Genomic DNA, 9,911 nt, shown 5'->3' on the forward strand with positions numbered 1-9,911 from the left:
GCGGCGGTCAGCGCTCGGCCCGGGGCCAGCAACGGCCCCCGAGCGCCCCTCACCCGCCCCGGGCCGGCCATGCCCCGGCGTTCGCTCCCGGGAACGCGGCACGGGAGGCTCGGGGCCGGCGGCCGCGCTGCCGAGCGGCGGAGCTCGGGCCGGGGAAGCCGCAGCGGAGGTGGCAGGAGCGGCCGCGCCGCGTGTGTCCTCCGCGGGCCCCGGGAAGGGTCGGGGCCGGGGCCGGGCTCGAGACTGGACCCTGCCTCGGGGCCGGGGCCGGGCTCGGGCCAGGCGGAGCCGAAGGGCGGCGATGCCGCCCCCGCACCACGTACTGATGCCCGCCCAGCAGCGCCACCGCCAGCACGGCCAGAGCCGGGCGGAGGCGAGACCGCGGCGGGACGGCCGGGGCCGGGCACGGGGCAGCCCCGCCCGGGGCCGGGGGCGGGCCGGGGGCATGGCCCGGCCCGGCAGGGGAGAGGGAGGCGGGGAGAGGGGAGGGACGCCGGGCAAGGGACCGCGGAAGAAGGGTGCCCGACAGCGGGAAAATGAGAGAGAGAGAAAGAAAGGGACAAAGAGAAAGAGGAAGAAAAATAGGAGAAAGCGCGTTTTAAACTGTCTGCTTTGCTGCTCTCGCCGCTGCTGCTGCCGCTGCTGCTGCCGCTGCCGCTGCCGCAACTGAGGCACCGGGGCCGTTCGTCCCCGTGTCCGTTCCCCGCTCGCCCCACGAGCCCCACGTTCGAGCCCCGCGCGCCCCGGGGACAGCCCCTCCGTCTGCCCAAACACGGGAACTTTGCAGCGCTGAGCCCGGATGCAGAGCCCTGACTCCTGCACACTGGCACAGCGATCCCCTCGCTTGCTGCTGTGCATTGTCCTTGCTGAGGGGCAAACACTGTCGGGCCACCTTCCCTTGGGGTAGGATTCCTACCTGACCCGAGCACTGCACTTACATCTCCAGTGTTGCTTTCCAGTAAAAACAGGGGAAGGAAAACTGTGTGTGGCTCATGGGATTTTAGAGTGTCTAAAAATCACCAAGTCACCGATCTTAGAGGTGCAGTGCATCTGGAATTACTGGGATGGAGAAATAGTGTAACATGGAAAAGGGGAGCATAGAAATAAATAGAGGAAAACATCTTGGATTGTTTGTTTCATTTTCATTTCACTTCTGGAAAGCTGTTTCAGTTTTCCAGGAATCTTCTCCTGTCTGCTCTTCCCAAAAATCTCTCATGGAGAACAAGGTCAAGCTTCTGTCACAAGATTTGCCACCAGGAAATTCCACCACTGGTGAAATTTTCATTGTGACTGTTTGTGCTGGATTAGGGCAAATTTGGGGAGGAAACCTCCTAAAGGGGTCTGTCTAGAAAGCAAGTTCAAGCGGCCCCTCCCCCTACTAGTTCAGGGAAAGACTTCCCTTGAGAAAAGTGAAAAAAACCCCAGTTTTTTTAACAAGTAAAGTATTCACAAGTATGAAAAATGAATAATATTAAATAAAACCTTGGACAGTGCTGAAGAGTTGGCAAATTCAGAAAGTCGTTTTTGTGGGTTGTAGTTGGCTCACTCGGTCTCTTCTAAGTCCCTTTGGTGCTGGAATGCAGCATCCCAGAGCTCAGGGGGCCACAGGTGTGAGCTGCCGGTGTTTGTCTGGGTTTTCAGTCTAGAGCAGGTTTAAACAGTTCCAAGAAAAAGGAAAGTCACAGTCTGAGGAACTTCTCTTCCTAAGGTGGCTAAAATCAAATTGCTGGACCTGGGCTGTGAAGGCATTGGGAAATTTCCAAACCTGGGCACTGGCAGTCCCAGCAAACACCAGATCATGGTGGCGCTGGAGCCAGAACCTGCAGATTTCCGAACTTTGGCTTTCTGTGCCAGCAAATCACTGGGCTTGGGCTGTGCCAGCACCAGGAAGTTTTCCGATCTGGGCGCTGGCACTGCCAGCAAACACCAGATGTGGGTGGTGTCATTGCCAGAAATCTGCCAGATTTGGGCTCTGCTGGCACTGAGAAATTTCCAAATCTGGGTTCTGATTACATGAAGCACAAGATGTGGGTGGTGCCAGAGCCAGTAGCAGGAAGCTGCCACAGGTTTTGGATTTCTGTGCCAGCAAATTGCTGCACTTGGGCTGTGTCAGAATAGGGAAATTTCCAGATCTGGGCACTGGCAGTGCCAGCAAACAGCTCATTTCAGGCTCCAGGCTCCAGGAAGGACTGGATCTGGACCCCTTCCTCCTTTCTTCTTTCCTTCCTTTTTCTTGGGGTCCCGCTGCCAGCAAACCCCAGATTGGGCAGTGCTGGCAAGGGGAAATTGCCAGGTTTTAGCTTTCTTGGCCAGCAAATTGCTGGACATGGGCGATGCCGGAACAGGGAAATTGCCAGATGTGGGCACTGGCAGTGCCAGCGCACACCAGATCTGGGTGGGGAATGTGCCAGCACCAGGAAATTGCCAAATGCTAACTTTCAATGCCAGCATATTGCTGGAATTATGTTGTGCAGGAACCTTAAAACTTCTGGATCTGGACACTGTGGTGTCAGCAAACACAAGACTGGCTTGCTGTAGGTACCAGGTATTTGCAAGGTTTTGGCTTTCTTTGCCAGAAATTACAAGACTTGGGCTGTGCTGGCACTGGGAAATTCCCGCATCTGGGCACTGGTGGTGCCAGCAATCACCGGATCTTGGCATTGCCAATGATGGTAGCAGGGAATTGCCAGATTTTGGCTTTCTTTACCAGAAAATTGATGGATTTGGCTTTGCCAGAACAGGGAAATATCCAGATGTGAGCACTGGCAGTGGCAGCAAACACCAGGTCTGGGCACCTGTATTGGCATCAGGAAATTGCCAGATTTTGGCTTTCTGTGCCAGCAAATTGCTGGACTTGGGCTGTGCCAGCATTGGGAAATTTCCAGATCTGGGCATTTGTGCAGCAAACACCAGACCTGGGTGGTGCTGGTGGCAGCACTGGGAAGTTGCTGAGTTCTGGCTTTCTTTGCCAGAAAATTGCTGCATTTAGGTTTTGCTGGCACTGAGAAATTTCCAGATGCTAATTTTCTGTGGCAGCAAACTGCTGGAATTAGGCTGTGCAGGCATCTGAAACATTCCCGATCTGGGTACTGGTGGTGTCAGCAAACCCAAGATCGGGTTGCTGTAGGTAGCAGGTTTTGCTTGGTTTTGGCTTTCTTTGCCAGCAAGTTGCTGCACTTGGGCTGTACCAGAATAGGGAAATATCAAGATCTGGGAACTGGCAGTGCCAGCAAACACCACATTTCAGGAAGGATTGGATCTGGACCCGTTCCGTCCCTACCTCCCTCCCTCAACAAGGTGCCAGAGGGGCTGGACAGCAGCCAGGCAGAAAGGGACCTGCAGGGACTGATGGACAGCAGGCTGGACATGAGCCAGCAGTGTGCCCAGGTGGCCAAGGAGGCCAATGGCTCCTGGCCTGGATCAGGAATGGTGTGGCCAGCAGGAGCAGGGCAAAGATTGTTCCCCTGTGCTCAGCACTGCTTGGGCAGCACCTGGAGTGCTGTGTCCAGTTCTGGGGCCCCAATATGGGAAGGACATGGAGGGGCTGGAGTGTGTCCAGAGAAGGGCAACAAGGCTGGGGAGGGGTCTGGAGCACAAGAGCTTTGAGGAGGGGCTGAGGGAGCTGGGGTTGTTTGTCCTGGAGGAGGCTGAGAGGAGACAAGGCAGTGTCAGGACATTGGGTGGACTTGAGGATCTCCAAGGTCTTTTCCAACCTTGCTGATTCTGGGATGCAGGAGGAGCCCTGGGCCTCCTCTTGGGGAGCTCCAGCAGCCCAGGTACCTCAGCTTCTCCTGCCAGCCCCAAAGCCCATCCTGTCAGTCCTGCAGAGCCTCTGCAGCTCCTCCTCACTGCCCAGAACAGGGAGCCCCAGAGCCAGACACAGCAGCCCAGATGTGCCCCCCTGGCCTGGGGTTCCCTCTGGCAAGGGAGCAGCACCAGGCACTGCAGGAGCCTGCAGACAATTCCTGCAGCACTTGTAGGATGATCCTGCTCCCCAAGGGACATTCCCATGGTGCCAAGTCAGGAACTGCAATGGAGAATGAGGCCAGAAAGGAAAGGGCAACCAGGGATGGGCTGTTTGCAGGGGAGGGAACAGGGGTGGGCATTGGGAAGACATTTGTATCAGGAAGAGGAAAGAAAACAAAGGTGAAGCAAAGGAAATGCTCAGGGCAGTTTGGGGGTGGCTGCCAGGCAGCCCTGGCCCTGAGCAACAGCATCTGCAGTGGGACAGGAAATTCCCAGCTGATGGGAACAAACTTTCTGGCTGTCTGCAGAGGCCAGGACAAAGCTGAGTGGATTCCCTGGTGTTCCCCAGCCCTTGCTGGCCCCAGGGGCTGATGGCATTTGTGCTCCCTCATGTTCATGTCCCCACAGCAACAGCATGGGGGTGCTCCTGCCTGCTCTGTGCAATGCAAACAGGGGCTGCTGAGCCAGTGCTGCTGTGTCTGTGCCTGCAAGGATGGGGCACCTGTGTGAGCTGGGGGAGAGGCCAGGGCTGCAGAGGGGGGATGTTGTTGGCAGCTCCATGAGGACGCTCTGGGACGCTGCCCTGGGCTGTGCAGCACACTGGGGATGGATCAGCCCCTGCTCTGCTGCTCCTTCCCGTCTGCCCCAGGGCCCTTGCAGAGCCCCAGCCATGCTGTTTGCCCCCAGCCTGCCCACGGCCAGCCTGGGCCTGCTTACAGGGGTCTTCTGTGCTGAGCATTGGCCTGGCTGTGTTCTTGAGAGGGCCTGGGCAAGGAGCCTGGAGCCCCCAGGGCCTGGCCTGAGGCGTCAGCGCTGCCCTAGCAGTGCCCATGGGCTGTCCCTGCTGCAGCCCCGGCACTGCCACCCCCAGGGCTGTGCCCAGCCCCGAGAGCACTCAGGCCCTACAGCAACACCAGGGCCACCAGGGCAGCCAAGGGAACCTAGATAGCCCTGGCAGCTTTTGCCTGGGAGCTACCTTTGGATATACGGAATTTTGGAGGCGGATTCTCAATTTTGGCCATGGATTGCTGGACTTGAAAGTGTTTTTTTCAATGGGAAGAAAAGAACGGGCCCCCAGTGTTTTGAAGGCAGATGAGGAGTGGCCCCCAAGAGGCCAAGGCCAGCCAGAGCTGTCTGTCCTGGCAGGTTTCATATGGGAATAATTCCTTGGATATAATCAAATTTGGAGGAGGAATCCCAATTTCAGCCTTGAATCCCTGAAGAAGGACAGTTCTTTCCTACAGGAAGGAATGCACAGAATTCCAGGGTTTCAGGGGTTGATAAGAAGCAACTCTCAACATGCCAAGGCCAGCTGGACCAGTCAAGCAGCCCCCAGGAGGCCCAGCCACCCAGACCTTTTCCATATTCTTGGATCCTTGGGGCCCTGCAGCATCAAAATTGCCCCTTGGTTCCATGAGGCCCTGTAGGATCACCACAGATCTTGCTTTCCATGAGGCCCAGTGATATAACAATGGTCTCCTTGGCTCTGCAGTGGCACAATGGCCCCTTGCTTTCCAAGTGGCCTTGCAGTGTCCAAATGGTTTCCTTCTTGCCATGGGACTGCACAATGACACAATGGCCCCTTGCTTCCATGTGGTCACAGAGTCTCCAAATGGCCCCTTGGTTCTATTGGGTTCCCCAGGATGTGTTACACTGGCCCCTTGGTTCCATGAGGACCCACAGTGTCCCAATGGCCCCTTGCTCCCATGAGGCCCTGGGATGTCACAATGGTCTCATCGCTTCCACGAGGCCCTGCTGTTCCACAATGCCCTTGAAGTGTCACAATAGTCCCAGTGGGTTCCCCTGCTGGTTCACAGTGGCCTTCTTTATTCTGTAGTGTAACAACAGTATCCTTGGTTCCATGGTCAGAATGGCCCCGTGGTCTCATGGAGCCCCCACAGCCCCTTATGGAGCTCCAAAGCCCCTTATGGAGCCCCACAGTGTCACTTTGATCCCCTTGAGTCCATAAGGCCCTGCCATGCTACAAGGACCCCTTGGTTATACAAGGCCCTGCAGTGTCACAATGGCCCCTTGATTACAGTGGTCCTGAAGTGTCCTAATGGTCTCCATGGTTCCATGACACCCCACAATGTCACAATGGACTTTTGGTTCCACGAGCTTTCCTACTGCCAACAACAGTCTCCTTGGTTCCACAGTGTCACAATGGACCCTTTGCTCCACGAGGTTCAGTAGTGTAACACAGACGCCTTGATTCCATGAGGTTGTGAAGTGTCACAATGATCTCCTTGGTTCTGCGGCCCTGCTGTGGCTGCTGTGTAACAATGGATCTATGGTACCATGAGGTTCCATAGTGTCACCATGGTCCCTTTGGTTCCACAAGGCCTTGCTGGGCCACAATGGCCCCTTGGTTCCATGAGGTTCTGTACTGTCAACAATGATTTCCTTGGTACTGCAGTCACAATGGATCCTTGGTTCCATGAGGAGCCTGGCCTCCCACAGCCCCTCACAGCTCCCCATGGCCCCTCATGGCCCCTCACAGCCTCCCACAGCTCATGGCCCCTCACAGTTCCCCAAGATCCCTCACAGCCTCTCACTGTGGATGCCCTGGAAGAGAGAGAGAGAAACAGCAAGTGTTTCTCACAGCAGCATGTGAGAATTTTTAGGGTATGGTAGAGATGTAATAACTTGTTAAGTATAAACAATCTGCAGGTGGTGTTGTTCTACTTTGTCTTTCTGTTTCTCTATAAAAACTGCACAGTTCTCTTGAATAAAACCTTCTTTCACTCTCTCTACACAACTGCCTCCTGCCTGTTCCTGTGACATTCTCGACTCAAGAGTGACACCTCACAGCCCCTCATGGCCCCTCACAACCCCTTCACAGTTCCCCATGGCCCCTCGCGGCCCCTCACGGCCCCTCACAGCCCCAGACGCAGGGCTCCTCGCAAAGGAGAAGGTGTCAGGCCCTGATTGTTCTCCTTTCATTTCAGTCCTTTCACAGCCACAAGTGCAGAAAGGCTGAAATGGAGCCTTTCCCCAGCGTTTTCCTTGGGGTTAACTGCGGGCTGAAGCTCTGTGCTGGCCCCGGCCCCAGCACCACCATCCCTGCAGCCGCCAGGCCTTTGCTGTCCCCCCGTGTCCGTTCCCTGTCCCCGAGTCCCGCCCGGCTCTGGCAGCAGCAGCAGCCGCAGTGCAGGGGGCGCCGGCCCGGCCCAGCCGGGGCTCCCGGCCAGGAGCAGCAGCAGCGCCGGCCCCTTCCCGCCTGCTCCTGCCTCGGCTCCCAAGGGCTTTTTCCAGCTCAATTCTGGAGCACAGCAACTAGCACTCACACACAGCCCTGACTGCTCAGGGCCCGCCTGTGCTGCCCTGAGCCAGCCCTCAGAGGAAGAAAGGATTGGGTTCCAGCACTGTTTCCACCTCTGTTTGACTCACCCTGAGGTGACAGGAGGAGGCTGCTGGTGCCTCTGCCTTGGGAATTGCAGATCATGGCTGCTCTTGGCCCTCTTCTGCTTGCAACCTGAATTTTATCCATGAAACTGCAAGTGCTGCTTTCAGTTGGTGCTACCCACGATGCTTTCATGACAGTGAAGTCAGTATTTTTGGCACAGGCATAAAGATCAGCAGATACTGGAATGCTCACCAGCTCCTAAACACTAAGATGAGGGGAATTAAAGCTTCACAGGCCACATTTGCAGGGCTCAAACAGAGCCCTGTTGCTGGCACTGTTGAAATAGAATAAGCTGACAGTGGCTGTCACAGAATTCGCCTCCGCAGTGTGGAGTTAAATTAAAAAATCAACCAGGAGAAGCAGAAACCAGAACTTCTAAACTCGCTTCATTGCTCCTTCCCAGCAGCAGGAAGCGGAGATGCCCAGAGGTGTTTTGCACTGCTGCTGCCCCCAGTTTGAGCCCAGGCTCTGCCCAGTCCCAGCGGGAACCTGAGCCCAGCCCAGGGAGCTCAGCGCACACGGGGCCAGGCCCAGAGCCCCGGGCACAGCCGCCCATTGCGGGGCAGTGGTGCAGATGGAATGTCCTGCGGCCCAAACCTCCTGCTCCTGCCACACAGCGCCAGCCTTCTCCCCCTCCTCCTCCTCTCCCAGCACGGCACAAATTCCAGCTTGGAGGAGGCTTCCCCAGACAGCGCTCTGGCTCCTGTTCCAGTTGAATGTCCCTGCAGAGAAACAGGGCATCTTTCAGCCACTTCCACAAGCTCAGGCTTTGCACTTCATGGGGAATCTGGGATGCAAATGGCCTTGTTAAGAAAGCCAAAGGCCAAGGGAATGGATTATAGATTACTGAAAAAAAAGTCACCCATCTTCCAGGCAAGGTTTACCAAGGCATTTCCTGCATTTCTTTTCAGATTCTTTCAGTTGGCTGCTCTGGGAAGTCCAGCTTGTACTGGTGCTTATCATGAACTGTTATGAATGATCAATCAAAAGCCAAATTGGTAAAAAATCTGAAAAGATTTCTTTATCTTTTTCCACTACTAAAATATGGTCTTCAAAACCACCACAGCCAAAGAGACAGTGTTGAGCCCGGGGTTGGTGCTGGGTGAACCTGGATCCCACCTCTATTGCATCGGACCCTCCACCATTCACGAGCACCGCTTCTTGCAGGGATGCTTTATACAGTTTATTATGCCTGAGCGAAGAAGTCCCAGTTTCTTTTGTAACTCTGCATATTCATAGTTGGTTCTTTCACTGTGCAGAGCTGGACAATCGCCATTTCCTTGTTGATAGCCAGCACTGATCGGATTCAGGGAAGTCTCGTATTCACAGGTATATTTCTGGCGACTTTGGCTATCTTGATCGATGTTATCAACAGGGCAATGATCACTCTTGGGTGTCTTCCGATGACATGAGGATGACGATGTCTCTGGCTATCTTGATCGATGTTATCAACAGGGCAATGATCACTCTTGGGTGTCTTCCGATGACATGAGGATGACGATGTCTCGGGATAATGGTGATCATTGCGCTGGGTGTGTCTATTCTTGGGCTAAAGTGCCGATCATATCTGGCCACCTTCAGGAATTTTGGAATTTGAATAGACATCTGCCTCTCAGGCTGCTTGTGGTCAGAGACTTGTTTGGATTTTGCAATTGTTATGAAATACACACTTTTATAGCATGAATTATTTCCCAACATATATTACAACATCACGACAATCTCACAGAAGAAGGCAATCATACAGATCAGTGTATGGTCAAATTGCCCCCTAATTCTCATAAAGTCCATCTACTCTGCACACCCTTACTTTGTATTTTTGTTTCTCAGTCATCACAGAACTGAAAGCTGCAAGAAAAAGAGAAAGAAATATGAACAGGTATCCCTTAGGTAAGGGAAATACTGGACTGTCAGGAACTAAAAATAGTTGATAGTATCTGTATCAGGCAATATTTTTACCCTCTACCAGTGTCCATTTCAGGCATTCTGTGCATGCTAGGCAATCCTAGCATGACCTAGGATTTTGCAGCTAAATGCAATGGACTGCAATTTGACAGGCCTACAAGAAAAAAAACTCATCAGACTTCCCCCCCTGCCCCAAGTGACAGGTGCAAATTACAAAATGAAAGGGCCTACAGAAATTTAAAATTTTCTAATTTTAGAAAAATATAGTATTACCATCAGATTCCAAGGGCATAGAGATATAGGAGCAGAAGGGAAATGCTCCCAGAAATGTTTTCTAGCCTGAAGAGACAAGCTAGACACAGGAAGAAGAGTGAGCCACTTCCTTTAAAATGTGTGAATTACTGAATGCAAGAGCCATTGGCCCTTTCAGCTTCTGTTTTTAACAAAAAGTAAGCTATTAACTTGTGTTTATGAAGACTTTAGTTGGACTTCAATGTTTTTGGGACAGCTTCTGAGCAAAATACAAAGAAACTACATTACATATTAGTAAATGCAGCATTTAGAATAACAACTAAATAGTCCTATCTCATAGTTAAATGTTCAGTTCTTCATGAGATCAAGTCCATGAAATGCAGTA

Source organism: Melospiza melodia, unplaced genomic scaffold (genome assembly GCF_035770615.1).
Source record: "Melospiza melodia melodia isolate bMelMel2 unplaced genomic scaffold, bMelMel2.pri scaffold_18, whole genome shotgun sequence".
Lineage (NCBI taxonomy): Eukaryota > Metazoa > Chordata > Aves > Passeriformes > Passerellidae > Melospiza > Melospiza melodia.